At 43.5% G+C, this 16,467-nt stretch overlaps 1 protein-coding gene across 1 annotated transcript in view; it reads left to right on the top strand.

Moving 5' to 3' along the window:
- The window catches only part of DLC1 (DLC1 Rho GTPase activating protein), a 744,850-nt gene that overhangs the window by 399,946 nt on the left and 328,437 nt on the right, over positions 1-16,467 (top strand).

The raw sequence follows: 16,467 nt of genomic DNA, 5'->3' as shown, positions 1-16,467 counted from the left end.
TTTTGCTTTTTTTAAATTTTGATTACTTGTTCAAGTTTAATTTTTGTCACAGAAATAATTCGTGATGAGATTGAAGCCTTATAAGTTTTATGTTGACTGAATTTTATTTTAGTGAGTTTTGTAATGATATGTTAATCTTTGATTTTATGTATGTACATTTTATAAACCGCTGAGAACTTTTGGATTTGCATTGTATTTATTTATTTGTACATATAAAATTGTAAGGGCTTCTTTTACAAAGCCGCGCTACCATTTCTAGGTGAGGCAAATGAAAGAAAGCCTATTCAATTCCTATGGGTTTCCTCTCTTTTGCCACATGGGAATTGCTACCGTGGCTTTATAAAAGAAGCCCTCAATAAATAAATTATTGCAATTCTGTATATGTTGGATGTTCTACAGCACTGAAGAAAAAAATTAAAATTACTTCAAAATCCTGCTGTTAAATTGATTTATTCTGCCCATAAGTTTGATTCTATTTCTCCACATTATTTTGATTTACATTGGTTGCCTATAGAAGCCAGAGTGCAGTTTAAAAATTGCAGTCTCGGTTTAGATCTTTTTTATAGTTGTAACATTGTTATATATGTTTAAGACTTTCCATCTGTTGAAAGGTGGTTCCCCACATAATACTAGGACTCAATTGTTACTTTCCTTTTCTACACTACAAAATATGTGGAGGGGCATTTTCGATATGATATCTAAATCTGATTTGGACATTTTGGGAAAAACAACCAAAAATCCAGTAGCAAACATGGCCATTTTCAAACCAGAAAAATTTCCAGATTTTGTTTCAAAAATGGCCATTTGCTAGATGTTTTTGTGCTCAGTGCATCTATCTTTTAGGACCATTAAAAAAAAAAGGTCCAAGGAAAAAAACACACAAAAACAAGCTATTGGGATATTGGGGGGGGGGGGGGGCAGCATTCTTAGTAGACTGGCCACACAGAGAGAGCCCCTAAGTCTCATAGAGCACTGATGGTTTCTTTACCTTATCAGGCTGCCTCGATTTGGAATTCTCTACCTTCCACAAATAAAAATGATTGGTGATTACTTCACCTTTAGGAGATTGCTAAAAACTTCTTTATTTCAGAAGAATGTTTTAGGTATGAACTCTAAGGTATAGTTGTATGATGATACCATTATAATTGATAATTTAATTATATATTAACATGATTATATTTTTTATATTTTGATTGTAATTCCTGGATATTTATCCAGGTAACTTGATGTTACTCGCATTGAACTGTTGAAGTATATGCAGTTTATAAATCCTTTTATAATGTATTGTAATATTTTAATGTCTGTACTAATATTTCCAATATATGTGTGTGAACCATAGTATTTTATAATCTATCTGGTCAATATTCAAAATGATTTAAGTGGGCAGGAGAGGCTGTGTGGGCCAGTTACCAATATTCGGCGGCACTTGAATGGGCAGTGTCGCTGATTACCAGCTCTGACCAACCATTTTGTAAGCAGGCCAGAGAGGGGTGTTCCGGAGATGGAGTCGGTAAGGAGAAGGTAGCCGTAGGGTGCCAGCAATATTCAGTACCAGTGCCCAAATAGCAAAATGACCAAATAGGACCGCATAAATAGCATTTAGCTATGCGGGTGCCAGCACTGAATACTGGCTAGTACCTGGATAACTTTTGGTTCCACTTCCTGGCCTGAAGTGTACTAATCCCGTCCTTCCCTCCCACCTCTCAGAACATCCTGATCCTCCCCCCTTTCTGATCCTCCCTACTTTTCTCCCACTCCCTGGAACATCCTGAACCCCCTTCTGATTCCCTCTCCCTCCCACTCTCCCAGAAGAGCATGAAACCCCCAGGATCCCCCTCCCTCCCTCTAACCCCCCCAACCTGGAATATCAAGACCCTCCCCCCCCCCAGGATGGCAACAGGCCTACCTGCCTGATCTCTGGTGGTCTAGTGGGAAATGAGCAGTAGTGATGCCTACTTGCTGCTCCCTAGCTCAGCTGCCTCCTCAAAATGGCTGCTTCAGCCTCTAGTGGCAGCCTCACAGTTAGCATGCATAAAGGCCACATTTAATGCACAATGCAGCTTAGTAAATATGTCCCTTCTCATCTATTCAAAACCATAGCTACAGAGTGATTGGCAGTATCCATAAGAAAGCCCCATTAAGAAAAGGCAGAGATGCTCTCAGGTCCCAACTCAGAGCGATATCATGCCCTAGAGAGCCATTGGTTCCTCCAAACTCCCATGGTGTCCCAAGCGAGCTGCTACCAGACACCCCTACTTGAGCTCCTGCTCACCTACGATACATATCCATTGGGCCAGATACAAGCACAGAGCAAGGCTTAGAGGGCTGAGCCACATGTCTCCCACTTATAAAGGAGGTAATATAACACAAAGATCAGACTGAGCAGCCACCAACTTAGAGGTCCTCCCCAGAAAATTGCTCCAAAGTCTTTCTCCTTGATTTTTAACTCACAGTATTTTTTAATGTCTTTCTAGCTAATTTTCATCAATTCTGCTATCATTGGTATTGTCACATCTATAAACCATTCATTTTTCTTTTCTATGACCACGATGTCAGGAATGTTGTTCTCCAAGCGCCAGTCAGTTCATAATTTTATAAAACTGTTTATTTATTCAATATCATCAAAGCAGTTTACAAATATCCATCATATGCTTCTAGTAGTCACCATCATAACTGATAACTCACACCTGAACGAAGCTATGGAGCATGAATAGGTGGGAGAAGAATTAAGAGGCCCTTTTACTAAGCAGTGTAGGCGCCTACTCGCGCCCAATGTGCTCCAATTTGGAGTTACCGCCCGGCTACCGCGTGGCCCTTGCAGTAATTTCATTTTTGATACGTGACCGCTATGTGCTTCTGAAAAATAATTTTTATTTTATGACGTGCATCAAGTGCCATTCTACACGCATAGGTCATTACCGCCTGGTTAATGCGTGAGACCATACCGCTAAGTCAATGGCTGGCAGTAAGGTCTCAGACCCAAAATGGACACATGCCAATTTTGATTTTGCTGGATGTCCATTTTTGGCAAAAATTTAAAAAGGTCTTTTTTACAGGCGCGCTGAAAAATGGATCTGCGTGCGCCCAAAACCTGTGACTACACTACCGCAGGCCATATTTCAGCGCACCTTAGTAAAAGGACCCCTAAGTGACTACATATGTATTCAGTTCTGAATTGTTTGAGAGACTTCTAGATGTATACTAGTGAAGCATAGTTAGGTTTCAAATTTAACAAATAGCCTGTCAGGTTTTGATTTTTTGTTTTTTTTTTAAGTTTCACAGATCTTGACCTGTTTATTTTCTATAACTTTCAATGTTATGAAACCAAGAGTTTTTGCTACAGTAAAATCATATGTTTTGCAGATTCCAAAGATTGCCAACAAGTATGTCTACCTTATAGCAGTTGGAGCCTAAGATAAAAGCCTTAGCTTCTCAATAAAATTGCATTGGTTAGGAACTACAAATGACTGAGTAACCAAAAAGAAGGTCTAAGGGGACCTTTTACTAAATGGCAGTAATTTTTGCACTCAGTGGCATAGCCACAGGGAGGCCTTGTGAGCATAGACTCCCCAATTTGGGTTAGGGGCCTCCAAAATGAGGAGCTTTCTTCTGCTTTGGTTGGCGGAGGCCACAGGACTGAGGCCCTCCCCCAATCAAATTCTGTGGCATTTCCTAGCATACACAGGAGGTGGGCCTCTCCCTTTTATGCTCAGTTTTCTGAAAACCGAGCATGCATAGGAGTGGAGGCCCAGCATGATGGCAGCGGCCCAGGAAAAGTACCAGGCTTTTACTGGAGGAGGGCTTCCTCTGGTGGGGATTGGGGTCGCCACCTCAGGTATGTGGGATTACCAGGATAGGCAAAATTTTGTAACCCCCCCCCCCCCCACACACACACACACACACACACACACACATACACACACACTTTGGTCTCAGGCCCCCCTTAAACCTGAAGTCTGGTTACATTCCTGTTTGCACTTACTGTATGTTTAACATGAATATTAGTGTTCACTAAGTGCAAAACCTGTGCAGTAAATGCAGGAGGCATGCCAACAATCTGCCCTTCATTTACCGCACATGGCAGAAAGTTACTGCAGCACAGGCAACATGTTACTTGCAGTGCCAGATAGTTTGCAGTGCCAGATAGTTTGTGAGTATCCATGCTATCAGGCATCACATGTAACATGGTACTGGCCTACCACAAGTAAATATTAAATAAATATATCATGACAGTTCTGCCGCAGCAGCACACTCAAGTGCACACATCCACCTGCCGCACTTCTGATTCTCCTTCCCCTGACCCCCCAAATAGTACAATCATCCAATCCCCTCCCTCTGACCCCCTGACAAAATACAATCACCCAATCCCCTTACCCTTGACACTCCAACACAGTATAATCCCCAATTAGACTACCCCAACCCCTCAATACAGTACCATTCCCAAGCAGCCTTTTCTCAACCCCCAATACAGTACAATCATCTTATCCCCCTCCCCTCAACCCCCCACAACACAGTACAATCACCGGTAAAGCCCCCTGGACACTCAACACAGTACAATCACCCAAGCAGCCTCCCAGTGACTCTTCTGACACCGTAGAATCACCCAATCCCCCCCTCTCCTCCAACCCCTAACACGATACAGTCACTCAATTCCCCTCTCACTGAATGCCTTGATGATGCTCCAACTCTGCTGGGTGTAAACTGTACCCCTTGTCCATAACCCCATTCCCCAGGTGTAAGCCCCCCTTCCTCCTGTAAAGACCACTGCTCCCCTCAACTCTTGACCCCCTCTTGGGTCCTACCTCATAATAACATTGTAATGTGGTCTACATGAGTTGTAGAGAGACAATAAGAGAATTTTGGCCTTGCTAAATACAACAGCTCATCTGATTTTCAAAGTACCTAAGTTTGAGAAGGGCACATCATTGTTGTTGCAAATACACTGGTTATCAATGCATGCGTGTGTTGTGTTTAAACTGTGCTCTCTGGTCTTTTTCATTCTGCATGGACTAGCTCCACATTATATGATCTCCCTCATTCATTTGTCACCCAGGAACTCTAATTTTGATTTGAGGGAGTTTTTATTGCTTAATTATCCCAACCCCAAAAAGGTTAAATAAGAAACTTTTGATTTGTACCTTTCCATATCAAGCTGCTACTCACTGGAATAGTCTTCCGGATAATATTAGAGACCTGGCTAATTATGCCACATTTTGAAAGCTGCTTTTTATGTAGAAAATATTTGATTTAATGATTGTTATGGACTGATGAACTCTTGGTTTTTATTATGGGGGGACTGCAATGTGAACTCTCTTTGAGAGTGGAGGAGTGGCCTAGTGGTTAGGGTGGTGGACTTTGGTCCTGAGGAACTGAGTTTGATTCCCAGCACAGGCAGCTTCTTGTGACTCTGGGCAAGTCACTTAACCCTCCATTGCCCCATGTAAGCCACATTGAGCCTGCCATGAGTGGGAAAATGCGGGGTACAAATGTAACAAAAAAAAAATCTCTGTGTATTTTGATTCTCTTATTGTAATATTCCTGGGAATGCCTAGTTTTCTTGATCTGTAAGCCATGGTGAACTCAGTAGGCATGTGTGGGGTATAAATGTCCTGTGATGTACATGGTACCACTGTGTGACAGTGGTGCCAAGTGGGAGCAGGCCTCCTCCAAGAAACAAAATGGTCACCATGACCCCTAGCTGAGTCTCACAAGACAGGAGCAGGGTTTACACCTAGGGGAGTGCGAGCTTTGACAGGGTGTCATGGGAAGTGAGATGAGATGATTATACTATGTCAGAGGGTCAGAGGAAGGCTGTTCAGGTGATTGTATTGTGCCAGAGTTGGGGAGGAGATTGGGTGATTGTACTGCTACACATCTTCTGCAAAAACTACATTGGATTCCTATTGATACAAGGATTAGGTTTAAATTGTCACACATGATCTTTCAATCTTTATAGTTCACTACTTTATAGTTCACTACTTAGATTTTCCATCTGCTTTTTGCACAGCACATTAGGGATATACTGAAAATCCGACTGACTGGTGCTCCCCCAGGACAGATTTGAGAGCCACTGCTTTAGTCAAAGACAAGTCCTGCTCAAGCAGGGGTTCTCATTCCAGTCCTCAGAACACACCAAGCCAGTCCAGTTTCAAGATGTCCACAGTGAATATGTTCTGCCACCATTGCATGGAGCAGTTTGTGCTATCTGTGTGTGACAGATTATGTTTGTATATTTACTAAGCTATGTATATGAATCAGATCCCTGCATTTCTGTGGTTCTCTGTGATTAGCCCTTATGAACACCTGTGTTTTGCTCTCAATCAGGGGTATAATCGAACTGGGCGCCCATCTCTAACGACGGCCCGACGAAGGGACGGGTCATCCCTTATTATCAAAACAAGATGGGCGTCCATCTTTCGTTTTGATAAAACGGTCGTGGATGCCCAAATCTCAACATTTAGGCTGACCATCTTGACATTTTGGTTGACCTTAGAGATGGCCGACCTCAGTTTTCGCCGATAATGGAAACTGAGGACGCCCATCTCAAAACCAGCCAAACCCAAGCCATTTGGTCATGGGAGGAGCCAGCATTCGTAGTGCACTGGTCCCCTCTCACATGCCAGGACACCAACCGGGCACCCTAGGGGGCACTGCAGTGGACTTCACAAATTGATCCCAGGTGCATAGCTCCCTTACCTTGGGTGCTGAGCCCCCCAACCCCCCCCCCCCAAAAAAAGAAACCCACTACCCACAACTGCACAACACTACCATAGACCTTAAAGGGTAATGGGGGGCACCTAGATGTGGGTATAGTGGGTTACAGGTGGGTTTTGGAGGGCTCCCATTTACCACAAGTGTAACAGGTAAGGGGGGATGGGCCTGGGTCTGCCTGCCTGAAGTGTACTGCAGTACCCACTATAAACTGCTCCAGGGACCTGCATACTGCTGTGATGGAGCTCGGTATGACATTTGAGGCTGGCATAAAGGCTGGAAAAAATGTTTTTTAATTTGTTTTTTTTGGGTGGGGGGTTGGTGACCACTGGGGGAGTAAGGGGAGGTGATCCCTGATTCCCTCCAGTGGTCATCTGGTCAATTCGGGCACCTTTTCGAGGCTTGGTCATGAGCAAAAAGGGACCAAGTAAAGTCGGCCAAATGCTCGTCAGGGACACCCTTCTTTTTTCCATTATTGGCCGAGGACGCCCATCTCTTAACCACGCCCCCGTCCCGCCTTCGGTACACTGCCGACACGCCCCCTTGAACTTTGGCCGTCCCTGCAACGGAAAGCAGTTCAGGACGCCCAAAATCGGCTTTCCATTATGCAGATTTGGGTGCCCTTAGGAGAAGGACGCCCATCTCCCGATTTGTGTCGGAAGATGGGTGCCCTTCGCCTTCGAAAATAAGCAGGAATGCCTTTTGGAGTTTTGCAGTTACAGTTTTCCTCAGGGCATGCTGGGAGGAGCAGAATTCCCCCTCCCTCCTTTTGCTTTCTTGAGGAGAAAGAGGGATGAAAGTTGTGCCTACGTTATAGACCCAACGTGTTGTGAGATCTGAATCTCTCCATGCTGAGGCAGTAAACTACTGCTTCTTTTTCCTCTCAGGGTGGCAATTCATAGTGAATTCTTACCTGTGTGGCTGGGCAGTTATCTGTACAGTTGCTGTGGTATTGTTAGTGCTGTGTTTCAATATTTCAAGCACCAGTCAGTGGTAGTTTCTACTCTCTGGGAGAGGGAGTTGATCACAGACTCAGACTCACTCTGTATGTACAGAATCCTAACCTTTCTCAACATAACTGTAAGTGATTGATTTGTTTTATTTTGTCATCAATTGTATTAAATATAGAATGGAATTGAGGTTTAGAGTCAATTCTTGGTAACAAGCAGCCCCAGGTTTAAGCCTCTGGACATACAAGGCCAAAGTTAACGCCTTGTAGAGACCAGAAGAAAATCTGTATGAGATGCATTTACATACACTGCCTCCATTGTATGTAAATTTATCTCATATATATCTTGAAAACCTAACTGGCTGGGTGTGTCCCGAGGACTGACTGAGAAGGGAGAACACCAGCTGTGATAGAAGTTTCATAGCACTTCAACCGAGACACCCACTTCAACAACACAAATGGCAGTAGAAAGACTGGGACAAGTTCAGAGAGAAGTCAGCCAAAAGATATTTAAGTCATATGTACTTTTATCTTTATTGTAAACCACTTTGCTGGTCTCTGAGAGGTGGTATATCAAGTATATCAACCTCAAAGTAAGAACAGAAATAATCGGAAAAAGCAAATCCAGAGTTTTTCTCTTTTCAAATCTGTTCCATTTTGTTCAGCTAACATTTTTTTAAAAAGAAAGTATGATAAAATTTCTAAATTGTGCTGCTCGCTCTTTAAGGGTTTTAGCAAACTATAAGCATCCTGGACATTAACCAATGAAACTGCAAATGGAGTGCCTCTGCAAATCGTAGAGAACTACCACTAAAGATGGCTGAGTTGATGCTGTAATTACATGTATGTAAATTATAAAGGGCATTAGTTTTTTCACAATATATTATTGTCATATATGTATGTGCCAGTGCTTGGACAATAAATAAACAGCAAACCATACCATATGCTACAGTAAAGACTCCAGTGAGTGATACTGTAAGCTTGTACATGAGTACTTCCAGTGGATATAGATGTAAATAATATAGTGTAGTGAAATCCAGAGACTAGACCACTTTTTGTGACAGATATAGCCATGCATTCAGGGAAAATTATGGGTCTTTCACAGACTTCTCCTAAACACAGTGTTAAAAACCACAGACTCGGTGTCTTTTGGTGTTGGTTTCCTCAATTAGCTTTGATCCACCAGGAGCAAAATACAGAGATGATAAAAGGGGCCTGAACAGCTGAAATGTTTGTCTTGCAGAAACTCTAATGGGTAATGTCAGAAAGTAGAGCATCCTCATTCCTGTACCACATGGAGTGATGATCTGAAGAGCAGAAAGTGGTTGAGTGATGACAAGATGGGGTAGCCACGGTGTGTGAGTGATCTCAGCATGGAGAGTTTCAAATGTTCAGTAGTAACTGATTCTTCTTTGTGTTAAAAGAAATTAAAAGGCCAACTCCATGACACACTGAGTAGAATGCTTTTGATTTTGCCCTAATTGGCATTCCAATTGAAAAGCACGATGGCATTTGCTACCTTTTGAAGATCTCTGTAAGACTTGGAAGAATACAGTTTTTACTCAAGATCTAATTCCATATTTTTTTTAATTTGAGTTTTCAAAGATAACAAGTGCAATCAACACTCATTAAAGAAAATAATATAGCCCATGGCAAGGGACAGAGAGGAGAAAATAAAGACAATATTACAAGAAATCAAGATTGCTCCATATTCTTCCTGGCAATCTAACATAACATCTGCCTATAATCATACTATCATCATACTTCCTCACTTCCGTATCTAACAACAATCTTTCTATCTGTTCTGGCTCGGAGAAAACATAATTATTATCAGGAAATGTAAACATCTGGAGTGAAATTAACAAAAAAAAGTAGCACCAAGGGCCAAAACCGTTGCCTTAAGTGTTTTAAGAAATTGCCTACTTCTAGCCTGCATGGCCCTAGAGACATCAAGAAACACTTGAACTTTCCTTCCACAAAACAGGAAATCTTTCTTTCTGAAATAGGCTTTTAAAATAGTTATTATTCTTCAAAGAGAAGATGGCCAAGAGAGTGTTATAGATGTTAGTACATCAGTTGCCAAATCATTCTGACTTCTTCTTAAAAACTTTAAAAGTAAATAACAACATTTTGAAATAATTATTGAGTCAGCGTTAGACAAAGGTAACACTTCCTTAAAATATTTCCTCAACAGTTTCTCTGCAGATAATCATGGGCAAACAAGAAAATTCAAGAATCTCAAATTGGTAGCTCTAATCTGATTTTCCAAAGAATCCAATTGTTTGTGCAAGATCAAGTTATCCTTAATCCCTGATCTTCCCGCTTGTTGTAAGTCCCAATTTGTGATTCAGTCTTCCATAGTAATGTGGAGGGGCATAATCAAACGGGGGCGCCCATCTCTAAGGGCAGCCATCTCCGGGGCGGCCCCGGGAAGGGGCAGAGCCAACCGTATTATCGAAAAAGATGGGCGGCCATCTTTCGTTTTGATAATATGGTCGGGGCCGGCCAAATCTCAACATTTAGGTCAACTTTAGAGATGGTCGACCTAAATGTTGAGATCTCCGATCAGAGATGGCTGGCCTCAGTTTTTGCCAATAATGGAAACCGAGGACGACCATCTCAAATCCAGCCAAATCCAAGCCATTTGGTCGTGGGAGGAGCCAGCATTTGTAGTGTACTGGTCCCCCTTACATGCCAGGACACCAACCGGGCACCTTAGGGGGCACTGTAGTGGACTTCATTAATTGCTCCCAGGTACATAGCTCCCTTCCCTTGGGTGCTGAGCCCCCAAAATCCCCCCCAAAACCCACTCCCCACAACTGTACACCATTACCAAAGCCCTTATGGGTGAAGGGGGGCACCTACATGTGGGTACAGTGGGTTTCGGGTGGGTTTTGGAGGGCTCCCATTTGCCACCACAAGTGTAACAGGTAGGGGGGATTGGCCTGGGCCGCCTGTCTGAAGTGCACTGCACCCACTAAAACTGCTCCAGGGACCTGCATTCTGCTGTCATGGAGCTGGGTATGACATTTCAGGCTGGCATATAGGCTGGCAAAAAATGTTTTTAATTTTTTTCTTTTTGGGTGGTAGGGGGTTGGTGACCACTGGGGGAGTATGGGGAGGTCATCCCCAATTCCCTCCGGTGGTCATCTGGTCAGTTTGGGCATCTTTTTGAGGCTTGTCCTGAAAATAAACGGACCAAGTAAAGTCGGCCAAATGCTCGTCGGGGCCGGCCTTCTTTTTTCCATTATCGGCCGAGGGCACCCATGTGTTAACCAGGGCCCCCACCCTGCCTTCGCTACACCTCCAACATGCCCCCTTAAACTTTCGCCGCTCCTGCGATGGACTGCAGTTGAGGGCAGCCAAAATCAACTTTCGATTATACCAATTTGGCCACACCTGAGAGAAGGGCACCCATCTCCCGATTTGTGTCGGAAGATGGGCTTCCTTCTCTTTTGAAAATAAGCAGGATAGGCACCTACATGCGCCTAACATGGAGCAATTTTGAGTTACTGCCCGGCTACCGCATGGCCCTTGCAGTAATTCTTTATTTTCTGGCACGCAGGTGGTAATCGGCATTTTACATGCGTAGACCATTACTACCCAGTTACTGCAAGAGACCTTACTTGTAGGTCAATGGCTGGCAGTAAGGTCTCAGACCCAAAATGGACGCACAGCAATTTTCATTTTGTTGCAAGTCCATTTTCGGGAAAACGTTTTAAAAGGCATTTTTTACAGATGCGCTGAAAAATGATTCTGCGCACACCCAAAATACATCTACACTACTGCAGGCAATTTTTCAGTGTGCCTTAATAAAAGGGCCCCTAAGTATCCAGACTTAATTCTACCCATGTCTTTCAGCAGTTTAATAACCACTGACCGCCATGGGTTGAATTATTGACTGGTATATTTTGATGGGTGTGTACTCTCTATGGGAAAAATGGTGAGATTATACATACACTAACACAAAGTTCTCACATGGGTGACCCATCAACACATCTTTCTATTCTCATTCTTTGCTTATTCCCCCTCCATAGTGGTGATTTTCTAAAAATGAAGGAAAGGCATAGAAGCCAGCTCTGTGGGTGTCAGTGGATGCTTAGCACCCCAACATTGAGCAAGCTCCCTATGACCAGGGAGAAGTCATTTGTATTATGTTTGGCACCCCCAGTTATATTGAAATGTTGGTGCCTAGAAAGAAAGGTACCGAGTCAGAGCCAGTGGGCAGTGTTGCCAAATGGCAAAACTTTTTCTAGCCCCAAACCAGCTCAATATTAATATAAATATTAATAAGGTAAAATGAATATTAAAAAACTCAATATGAATATTAATGAGGTCAATATAAATACTAATATTAAATATTAATATTATATTATAAATAAATATTAATAAAGTAACCACAATCATAAATGGACCCCCCCCCCCCCCCACGAAGAAAAGAACTTACTGAACTCACCGCACATGGCAGACTGAAAAGGTAGAGAGAGACTCTGAAAGGCTTCCCCCCGCCGCGCAGGCTTGCTCAGGCATTTAAAAGAAGCCTGCAGCCCACCTCCATGGCGCTTCTATTGGTCCACGGGAAAAAACAGTCAACCCGCGGCCACCCAATATCCCGCAACCTGTGGCTTTCAAAGAAAACTGTGGCGGTCACGTGAAACCCACCCAATTGTGCTGCCGAACCGCGAAATTGGCAGCTTTGCCAGTGGGCAACTTCTACCTTCCATTGCAGCACATAGAAGTAACCAGTGCTTTTCAGTTCAAAAATATTCCAGACAGTGATTTGACAAAAAATCAGCACTGCCCCTCAATCGTTTTCCCAACTTTCTCCCTCCCTGTTCTTCCATTCCTTCTTTCCACTTCTGTATTTTTAACTACAGCTGCTCATTGAGACTGGGCTTACAACCAAAGATATATATTGTCAGCCCACTCATTTCCTCCCCTTATTTAAGATCTCATCACTAGTGATTTCCTCTGTTCTTATATCTTCACATCAAGTTCCCTCTTCTAGGTTTTTCTATATTTACCCTGCACTTCCTCTGACCTATTGATCTTCTTTTGCTAATTACTGGAGGTCACTTTTGCAGGGCATCTCCATGCATGAATAGAGGTATATACACATATAGCTTGTATACATGTATAAATGGCAATTTCAGAATGCCACTGTTGCTCGGAAACCACAAACTTAAAGGGTCATGTTTTGGGCGAGTCAAAAAAATTATCGATGTATTTCCCATTTTACAATGGAAATAAACATATACATATATCTCTTCAATAAGGCCTACAAAGAGGACCCATAGCTTAACTATACCACCTCACCAATCCACCTCTAACCTGAAAATCATCTTTCTATACCTATTTTCTTAATACTTTTTTCCATCCTTAATCTCTTTGCATCACCAATTGTATCTGACACCCTGGAATGGCAATGCCATTACAGACCTCTGTAAGCCACATTGAGCCTGCAAATAGGTGGGAAAATGTGGGATACAAATGCAATAAATAAATAAATAAATACATTGCAGTCTTGATTATCCAACCTTCACTAATCCGACCATCCGGCAAATCCGACAGACCCCCCAGTGATGTCAATGTCAGCTCTAAGTTCAGTCTAAAGAAAACCTTTTTTGGTAAGAGAATTTTTGAAAATCAGGAACTCTGTGCCTTTGCTTTATGCATTCTTTGAGGTGTTACCATTGTTTTCCGTATTATCCAACTTTACACTTATCTGACAATGGGCAGGTCACATTTAGGTCAGATAACTAACTGTTCTGTAGTTCAAAAAAATGTCCTCGTTGGCTTTTGCATCTTCTGCAAGTTGCTCATTTCGGCAAGGGCTTGAAATGAGTAATTGGGGACTAATAGTACTTAGCTTCCCAATGCTTTGTTTAGCCTTTAAATTGTAAAAAATAAATTTCAGGGCTTCACTCCTTAATTGGCTGCATTTATAATGGGTGTGTCTGGGATACGGTTGTTATAGATATAGTTACTGGTGCTTATAGTGGAAGCAGCAAAAATGAGCACTTTCACATTTAGTGCTAGATTCTATATATGGTGTCTGAAAAACCCTCATGGAAAAAGTAATATGTCTAGGCATATTCTCTAAAGTATGCCTAAATTTTATAGAATAGGCTTAATTTTCCGCATGGTATATAGAATACGCCAACCAAATTTGGTAGGGTCCATTTAGGCCATGTTTTACTTGGCATAAATCCTAATGCCTAAATTAGGTGCAGAGCGGGTGTATTCTATAATAATGCGCATAGATTTTAGAAATGCCCACGCCCTGTCCATGGCCACACCCCCTTTTCAACTATGCGACTTAGAATTTACATGCACCATGTTACAGAATACAGCTAGCGAGTTGTGTGCGTAAATCTCAATTAATGCCAATTAGTGCTGATAATTGCTTGTTAAAATCCAATTGACAGCACTGATCAGCTAGTTAACCAATTAAGTTACACGCATTGTTATAGATACGCTTTGATTTCTGTGTAGAAATTAAGGTGCGATATATAGAATTTTGGGGATAGGGCTAAATTCAATAAATAGTTCCAAAATTAAAGCACAAAAAACTGAGCGCTAAGATCTATTCTATAAACAGCACTCAAAGTTGAGCGCCGTTTAGAGAATAGCATCTAGTGCCAGGATCCGCACCAAGGATTCATATCAACTGAAATCTGGTGTTAATCCTGGTGTTTAAATTAGGCCTGGATCTGCCATATTCTACAGCAGTGTGCCCAAATTCTAGGAATGCCCCTGACCCACCCATGCCCCCTTTTCAGATCCACACGTAAACATCTATGCGCACATCTTTAGAGAATACTGACTACAAAAATGCGCACATAAATCCAAAGTTGCAAATTAAATATTTACGTTGATTGGCTCTTTATTCAATTAAATTGCACATGCAATTTTGAGCGCCATATATAGAATTTACTAATCACTGGCATGTAGTTGTGAAAGATGCCAAGATATGCTGCTCTTTTTCTGCACATGTAGGTTCTTGAAATTGATGGTCCTGTTGCATATGTCAGCAAATACACATATATTTGCTAGCATAGTTATACATATTTTATAAAAGGCTACACATTCAATAGAACATTTCATAAAATATTGAAAGAATTGTGAAATTCACAACCTGGACATCTCAATTTCTACTTCAATGCCTATGCAAAGAATCTCATGGTTGGGGCGCCTGTGACTGGCAGGAAAAAAGGTGCTGGTACTGTGTACCGGTGTATATTGGATGAAGTCCTGACCATGCCTGTAATTTCAGGAAAAGCAACAGCAATTCAAGTATCTCTCTATATAAAACGCACCTCCAACGTTCTAATGAAGCCTCTGTTAGCCAACATTCTAAAGTGAAGGGGGTGAGATCGCATTGTGTCTGCCCCGCCCACGCGTCAAACGTGATGACGTCGAGGGCGGAGCAATGACACTCAACCAATCGCAACGCTCGGCAGCGAAGCGTCAGGGAAGGAGGCGGCGCTCCCGACGTCTAGCCTTCCCTTCGCTGTGTTCCGCCTTCTTCTGACGTCAAGGATGACGTCAAAAGAAGGCGGAACACAGCGAAGGGAAACCTAGACGTCGGGAGCGCCGCCTCCTTCCCTGACGCTTCGCTGCCGGAACCGGCACGGAGGTAAATTTGAAAACAAGAAAAAAAAAAAAAAACAACCATGTTGGGGGGAGAGAAGAGGGTGGCCACTAAAGAACAACAATGGGAGCGGGAGGGCAGGGGAGAAACGACAGCATGGATGCGAAGGGGGGGGGGGGGAAGAAGAGGGCGGCCCAGGCGGGGACATGGGAGAGAGAGGAGCATGGATGCAAGGGGGGGTCATGAAAGGGAGACAGGGGACTTGCTGCAAAAGGATGAATGGAGGCGGCAGGGGACAGAGGAGCATGGATGGGCATGGATTGGGATGGCAGGGCTCAGGAAGAGAGGGCAATTGCTGGAAAGGGATGAATGGAGGGGGCAGGGGACAGAGGAGCATGGATGGGCATGGATTGGGAGGGCAGGACTCAGGGAGAGAGGGAAATTGCTGGATAGGGATGAATAGAGGGGACAGATGGGCATGGATGGAAATGGATTGCAGAGCAGGCCTCAGGCAGAGAGGGGAAATGCTGGATAGGGAAAAATGGAGGGGCCAGGTGACAGAGGAGCATGGATGGGCATGGATTGGAAGGGCAGGACTCAGGGAGAGGGGAATTGCTGGATAGGGATGAATGGAGGGGACAGATGGGCATGGATGGATATGGATTGCAGAGCAGGCCTCAGGCAGAGAGGGGAAATGCTGGATAGGGAAAAATGGAGGGGCCAGGTGACAGAGGAGCATGGATGGGCATGGATTGGAAGGGCAGGACTCAGGGAGAGGGGAATTGCTGGATAGGGATGAATGGAGGGGACAGATGGGCATGGATGGATATGGATTGCAGAGCAGGCCTCAGGCAGAGAGGGGAAATGCTGGATAGGGAAAAATGGAGGGGCCAGGTGACAGATGAGCATGGATGGGCATGGATTGGAAGGGCAGGACTCAGGGAGAGGGGAATTGCTGGATAGGGATGAATGGAGGGGACAGATGGGCATGGATGGATATGGATTGCAGGGCAGGCCTCAGGCAGAGAGGGAAAATGCGGATAGGGATGAATGGAGGGGGCAGGGGACAGAGGAGCATGGATGGGCACACACACACACACTCTCTATCACACTGTGTCTCACATACACACTTGCACACACTCTCATTCTCACACACACACTCTCTCACAAACACACTCTCTCTCTCACACACTCACACTTTCACTCTGACTCT

This window comes from Microcaecilia unicolor, chromosome 2, assembly GCF_901765095.1.
Source record: "Microcaecilia unicolor chromosome 2, aMicUni1.1, whole genome shotgun sequence".
NCBI lineage: Eukaryota > Metazoa > Chordata > Amphibia > Gymnophiona > Siphonopidae > Microcaecilia > Microcaecilia unicolor.
This window is presented reverse-complemented; position numbering and strand designations above follow the sequence as displayed.